Raw genomic sequence first — 7,608 nt, forward strand, 5'->3', positions numbered from 1 at the left:
AGCTATCTGGTGGTTAGGCTGTCAGTCGGGCCATCAGATAGGTAGGCAGGCCACCTTGCGGTCAGGTTGTCGGGCGGGCACCCCACCCTCGGTCAGGTAGGCAGGCAGCAGCGTCTACGCTGAGCCGTACGGCTACACGTACGAACGCACGGAACCCGTACGCTACGTTCCGCCGCACTGACGCTCGTCGTACCTCTGCTCGCACGCTTGCGCGGGCGGGGAAGCGAGGGGCGGATGGGCGGACGGGCGGGCGGACGTGGGAACGGGCGGGCGGACGGGTGGTCGGGCGGTTAGGGAGTCGGAGCAACGCTTGAAAGACGCGCAGATAGATGTCAGATTCTCCCGTAGGGAGGTCTGGCAAGGTGTTAGTTTAGGCGGCGGAGTTGTACACGGGCCAGTCTGTGTTACAGCTTTGCCGTCAGGGTAGCTCCTTCCGAGCTGCCCAAACTGAGGACCAGTTTTCCTCACAGGAGGAGGCTGGTGGGGCCTAGGGTGTTAGGGGTACAACGGTTGGCTCTTTCACAGAACGGGTGTGTTCCGTTCTGCGTTTGAGTCTGCCGCCTTTGGGCGTCTCCCTCTGAGATGTCGGTTAGGATTTCTTTTTTTTATATGTCCGTGTGTGTAACTGTTGCCTTTTAGCCTGTTGTGTTCCTGAGCAGCAAGAAGAGGAGGCTGTGGTGACCCGCCCGATGCGGAAGGCTTCTGGGCCCTGTCGGCGGGGGCGCACCTCTCTGGCTGACTGGTTGACCAGGCTTTGACCAGGTGGCCGGGGAGGCGCATCCTCGCTGGGCGGGGTCTGGGGGCCCTCCGTCTTGGGGAGGTCGCTGCAGCAGGAGGAGGTAACTACTGCTGGTTTTGTAAGGCATTGTGGTTGAGAGCACCTTGCAGCTGTAACGCGAATTTCGTTCCGTAATAAACAATGTACCGCCATGCTGCCTGTCCTTCCTCCCTCCCAGCACTGTGTACGTCTGTGTGTGTGTGTGTTGCTTAATTCTCCCTCACTGCACTGTGCGTACGTCTGTGTGTGTGTGTTGCTCTGTCTCTGTCTCTCTCTCTCTCTCTCTCTCTCTCTGTCTCTCTCTCTGTGTCTTTCTCTCTCTCTAGTTAGTAAAGAACAGGCAATGTTTGCCATGGAAGACTCTACAGTATACATAAGACTACAGTGTACATCCCAACCCTCTACGGCCGTTGCTGCTCCACCCGGGCATTACCATATCCACTCGAGTCTCCAAGAAACCTCCACGGCCGAGCTTCAACCACAGAACACACCGCTACCGTTGATGAGGTTCCACGCCCCGGACTACCGCCATGTTAGCCTCGATAATAATCCTCGGCGCACTTATTCTGAGACGTCCTGGTGAGTGAGTGCCCTAATTGCCTTCATGGATAATGTCACAGGTGTCCAATGGTTCAGGTGTGATGTCATATTTTTGTTATTGTGTCGTAAATATCCAGTTATTATTTCCGACTCGCTGAATGTTCATCGCACACAGTTTGTCTTTGAGTAAAAACACTAATTAATATCCATGATCGGTTAGGTTACAAACTCCCTCGATTTCAGACTGGAGAGCTACACAACACTGGTCATCCGCTGAGTGGTTGATTTCCTGGTCTACCGGCCCCAGGAGGAGTGGTCGATTGCCTGGTCTACCGTGGATGTGAGTGGTTGATTCCCTGGTCTATCCCTGGATGACGCGGCTGTTCCTATGCAGGGGAGGACTCACACAAGCGATAAGGTAAGGTTTTAATGGCTGGGTTTACAAGAGGTTTTAATAGCTGGGTTCAAGAGAGGTTTTAATGGCTGGGTTTACAAGAGGTTTTAATAGCTGGGCTCAAGAGAGGTTTTAATAGCTGGGTTCAAGAGAGGTTTTAATAGCTGGGTTTACAAGAGGTTTTAATAGCTGGGTTCAAGAGAGGTTTTAATGGCTGGGTTCAAAAGAGGTTTTAATGGCTGGGTTGACAAGAGGTTTTAATGGCTGGGTTTACAAGAGGTTTTAATGGCTGGGTTTACAAGAGGTTTTAATGGCTGGGTTTACAAGAGGTTTTAATGGCTGGGTTTACAAGAGGTTTTAATGGCTGGGTTTACAAGAGGTTTTAATGGCTGGGTTTACAAGAGGTTTTAATGGCTGGGTTCAAGAGAGGTTTTAATAGCTGGGTTCAAGAGAGGTTTTAATAACTGGGTTCAAGAGAGGTTTTAATAGCTGGGTTCAAGAGAGGTTTTAATAGCTGGGTTGACAAGAGGTTTTAATAGCTGGGTTTGCAAGAGGTTTTAATAGCTGGGTTTACAAGAGGTTTTAATGGCTGGGTTTACAAGAGGTTTTAATGGCTGGGTTTACAAGAAGTTTTAATGGCTGGGTTTACAAGAAGTTTTAATGGCTGGGTTTACAAGAAGTTTTAATGGCTGGGTTCACAAGAGGTTTTAATGGCTGGGTTTACAAGAGGTTTTGATAGCTGGGTTCAAGAGAGGTTTTAATGGCTGGGTTCAAGAGAGGTTTTAATGGCTGGGTTTACAAGAGGTTTTAATAGCTGGGTTCAAGAGAGGTTTTACTGGCTGGGTTTACAAGAGGTTTTAATAGCTGGGTTCAAGAGAGGTTTTACTGGCTGGGTTTACAAGAGGTTTTAATAGCTGGGTTCAAGAGAGGTTTTAATAGCTGGGTTCAAGAGGTTTTAATCGCTGGGTTCACTAGAGGTTTTAATAGCTGGGTTCAAGAGAGGTTTTAATAGCTGGGTTCAAGAGAGGTTTTAATAGCTGGGTTCAAGAGAGGTTTTAATGGCTGGGTTCAAGAGAGGTTTTACTGGCTGGGTTTACAAGAGGTTTTAATAGCTGGGTTCAAGAGAGGTTTTACTGGCTGGGTTTACAAGAGGTTTTAATAGCTGGGTTCAAGAGAGGTTTTACTGGCTGGGTTTACAAGAGGTTTTAATGGCTGGGTTCAAGAGAGGTTTTAATAGCTGGGTTCAAGAGAGGTTTTACTGGCTGGGTTTACAAGAGGTTTTAATAGCTGGGTTCAAGAGAGGTTTTACTGGCTGGGTTTACAAGAGGTTTTAATAGCTGGGTTCAAGAGAGGTTTTAATGGCTGGGTTCAAGAGAGGTTTTAATGGCTAGGTTCAAGAGAGGTTTTAATAGCTGGGTTCAAGAGAGGTTTTACTGGCTGGGTTTACAAGAGGTTTTAATAGCTGGGTTCAAGAGAGGTTTTAATGGCACATATCTACTGAATGTTGCAATGTTACATATCTTGACATGCTCTCAGGGTAAGGAGTGTTCTGATATGGTGCCTTCCCCCCACCCCAGCACCTGTCGGACCTGGAGACTCCCCCCTGAGCCTGACGGTGGAGCTGTGGGCCCTGCACCAGACCCCCACACACCCCCACACCACCCACAGCAGGGGCAGGGCGTTGAGACTCCCCCCACAGGCTAAGACAGGGAGGGACTTGAAGATCCAGGTTTTTGTCATCTGCACAGAAATTGACACATGGTATTTGGGAGCAGCGAGTAGCGGGCTTTTTTTTTTTAATATAGTTTCCTTTTTTGTGTGTGCCCTTGAGCTGTCTCCTTTGTTGTAGAAAAAAAATAATTGACAAGGCTTTCATAGGTGTTTGGGGCATTTCCATGGGTAGTTTGATGACCCTGGTGGTAGTCTGACCCTTCCTCTGCGCAATGAACTTGAAAAAAACGCTCATAAAAATGCAGATATTAACCCAGTAGCAGCGGGGATCATGTTTCTTAATGGTCCCTCCAAGCGAGAAAAATGAGAAAAAATCGCCCCTCACACAAACCATTTCCTATATATCAAAGTATTTGCGATCAGATTATGTATCATCTATTTTTTGGGGTTTATATCATGGCACAAATTTGGCCTGTCGCTGCTACACGGTAAAGCCACAAATTTGGCCCATCGCTGCTACCGGGTTAACCTCATTATCGTGTTAAAATCCCTGTATCTTACTGTTATCTTCCTCTCCCTCTATATTATTTGTCAATCTCTCTCTTTCTCTCTCTCCTACAGATGTCTAAGGTTCCGCCCATGCAGCTGAAGGGTGCCAATGCCTACACACGCATCGACCACAGGTGTGCGCTGGACATTGCCTACAATTCATGGTTCAAATGGTATGTTGGAGGAATTCTTTGATGTATTTGAGGGACTGGGATGCCTGCTGGATGGTACAGGTAAATTACTTGGCTGAGAGAGCCCGGGTTCAATTCCCGGGCAGAGTGGAAAAATTTGGGCGGCTTTTCCAATACCCTACGCCCCTGTCCACCCAGCAGTGAATGGGTACCAGGTATTAATCGGGGGTTGTGTCCCGTCTCCTGGGGTCTGTTCCCTTCTCCTATAATTCTTTCCCCTTCTGTCTCTCTCCGGCATATGACCACAGATGTTGCACCCACTTAACAAAACTTTCCAACTTTCCAACAGTTGAATTACAGTTTGATCCAAGTGTTGTCCCTGTGGCTCACCCTCCTAGAGAAATACCTGTTGCTCTGAGGGATAAACTTAAGAAGGAATTAGACCATATGGAAAGACTAGGTGTCATTGTTGAAGAAAATAAACTCGCAGATTGGCTCAATAGTATGATTATTACATGTGGCATCCTTGTGTGTTACAGCTAATATATATACTGTGTCATCTGCATATAAAAGTAGCAGATAGGAAACACTAATTGACATACCATTTACATAACATAAGAATAAAACAGGTCCCAGGATTTATATATATTTATTTATTTTATTTTAATCAAGGTTTTAGTAAGAAGAGGAACCCTGTACCCTGCCTTCCACTACACACACACACACACACACACACACACACACACACACACACACACACACACACACACACACACAAAAAAAAAAAATATATATATATATATATAAAAAAATAGCCCAGTGATTTTTCCATTTCTCTACTTGCCTCCTAAAACATAACCCACCCTCGTTTGATCCCACCATGACCTCTCGCGACCTAACCTAACCTAACCTGACCTGACCTTTCCCAGGGAGCGTCGGCGGAGATTGAGCTGGCTGAAGGTTGGCGGCCGGGTCAAGCTCGCCCCGGACAAGGAGTTCTGTGAGATGTGCTCGGCCGATGTTGTTGACCTCGGCCACATCAATGTTACTAAGGTGGTGAACGGCATCTACATTGACGACGGACTCAAGGAGATCGCTGAGACTACTACTACTACTATTACTATTACTATCCTCTATACTGCTATGTGTACTATTAAATCCTCTATACTGCTACTATGTGTACTATTGAATCCCTTATATAGTACTTCCATGACAGCTGATGAGTGATACTACTTCTATTACTATGACCACTCAATCCCTGGTAAGTACAATGTCATTATCATCATCATTATTTAGGTTAAGGTCCATTAAATTCAATCTTCCTGAGCGGTTGGACGCTTTATGGCTCTCCTTCATTCTACTCTGTCTTCCGCCCAATGCTTATACAGTCCTATCAATCCCAAGTCTTCCTGTACACACCACCTCCACGTTTTCCTAGGTCTACCAGCTGGTCTCCTTCCTTCTACCTCCATTCTGCTCTGTCTTCCATCCAATGCTTACACAGTCCTATCAATCCCAAGTCTTCCTGTACACACCTTCTTCATGTTTTCCTTATCTACCAACTGGTCTCCTTCCTTCTACCTCCATTCTACTCTGTCTTCTACCCAATGCTCATCCAATCCCATCGGTGCCAAGTCTTCCTGTACACACTTTCTCCATGTTTTCCTAGGTCTACTAACTGGTCTCCTTCCTTCTACCTCCATTCTACTCTGTCTTCTGCCCAATGCTCATCCAATCCCATCACTGCTAAGTCTTCCTGTATACACCTTCTCCATGTTTTCCTAGGTCTACCAACTGGTCTCCTTCCTTCTACCTCCAATCTCTCCAACACTCCCAGCACTGTATCCTCCCCTGCTCTCTTTACATGTCCAAATCATCGGAGTCTTTCCCTTCTGAGCACTGTTTCCAGGTCCTCTACTAAAACTCCCAGCACTGTGTCCTCCCCTGCTCTCTTTACATGTCCAAATCATCGGAGTCTTTCCCTTCTGAGCACTGTTTCCAGGTCCTCTACTAAAACTCCCAGCACTGTATCCTCCCCTGCTCTCTTTACATGTCCAAATCATCGGAGTCTTTCCCTTCTGAGCACTGTTTCCAGGTCCTCTACTAAAACTCCCAGCACTGTGTCCTCCCCTGCTCTCTTTACATGTCCAAATCATCGGAGTCTTTCCCTTCTGAGCACTGTTTCCAGGTCCTCTACTAAAACTCCCAGCACTGTGTCCTCCCCTGCTCTCTTAACATGTCCCTGCCAAATCACTCTCTCCATGCCTGTGTCCCTGCCATATCTCTCCCTCCCTGCCAAATCTAGCCTCTCCTCCTTACCTAACCTACCTTACCCTACCCTAAGCTACCCTAACCTACCTCTCTCTCCACCAGGTTGACAAGCCCGTCCATGGTGAAGAAGCCTTGTCCTACCTGCGTTTAGCTGACCCGTGTGGGCAACGCGTATACCATGGACGGAGCAGTGGGGGAGGTGGTGGCTGAGCGGATAGCATGATGGCGCCACATTCGGGACAACGTGAGTTCAATCCCTGCCCGGTGCCACCAAGCTGGGATTTTTCACCCGCCGCCGAGTGGCTTAAAACTACCCACATGTGAGCAAAATCTGGAAACTTATCTTCGTTATTGGGGCTATTTCCTTGCATATGGGGATATTCCTGGGAGAGTACGTCACAGCAAAGCCATGTCTAGTTCTGTCTCTGTTATCTCTGTGGGTTCTGTCCTTACCTCACAGTTAATACATTCTTCCTCATATATATATCTTGATTGCCCTCTCATCTTTTTAATTAATCCTCGATCGCTCTCTCTTAATCATCCCAGCCAGCTGTTCCTTATAGGGCACTCACACACTTGTACACAATTTTCCTTACATACCAAGATCCATTTCTAATCGTCAGCCAACTCTAATATAAATTCTCTCTCCCACTCCTCTTTATAATACTTCGGTCTCTCTCATCTCTGTGTGTTCTGTCTTTACCTCACAGATCATCATTTCTCTGTATCTCATAACTCTTGCCTTATGTCTAGTTCTGTCTCTCTCATCTCTGTGTGTTCTGTCTTTACCTCACAGTTCATCATTTCTCTCTATCTCATAATTCTTGCCTTAAGTCTAGTTCTGTCTCTCTTTGTGTGTTCTGTCTTTACCTCACAGTTCATCATTTCTCTGTATCTCATAACTCTTGTCTTATGTGTAGTTCTGTCTCTCTTTGTGTGTTCTGTCTTTCCCTCACAGTTCATCATTTCTCTCTATCTCATAATTGTTGCCTTAATTATGTCTAGTTCTGTCTCTCTTTGTGTGTTCTGTCTTTACCTCACAGTTCATCATTTCTCTGTATCTCATAATTCTTGCCTTATGTCTATTTCTGTCTCTCTTTGTGTGTTTTGTCTTTACCTCACAGTTCATCATTTCTCTGTATCTCATAATTGTTGCCTTAATTATGTCTAGTTCTGTCTCTCTTTGTGTGTTCTGTCTTTACCTCACAGTTCATCATTTCTCTGTATCTCATAATTCTTGCCTTATGTCTATTTCTGTCTCTCTTTGTGTTTGT

At 46.4% G+C, this 7,608-nt stretch overlaps 1 long non-coding RNA gene across 1 annotated transcript; it reads left to right on the top strand.

The window, feature by feature from the left end:
- The first annotated feature begins 245 nt into the window (after positions 1-245).
- On the top strand, positions 246-5,295 carry LOC126987856 (uncharacterized). The gene is made up of 3 exons (XR_007741245.1): positions 246-1,736; positions 3,290-4,105; positions 4,993-5,295. It is a non-coding gene; the product is annotated as an uncharacterized LOC126987856 (long non-coding RNA).
- Positions 5,296-7,608: the final 2,313 nt, after the last annotated feature.

Source organism: Eriocheir sinensis, chromosome 67, assembly GCF_024679095.1.
Source record: "Eriocheir sinensis breed Jianghai 21 chromosome 67, ASM2467909v1, whole genome shotgun sequence".
NCBI classification, from domain to species: domain Eukaryota; kingdom Metazoa; phylum Arthropoda; class Malacostraca; order Decapoda; family Varunidae; genus Eriocheir; species Eriocheir sinensis.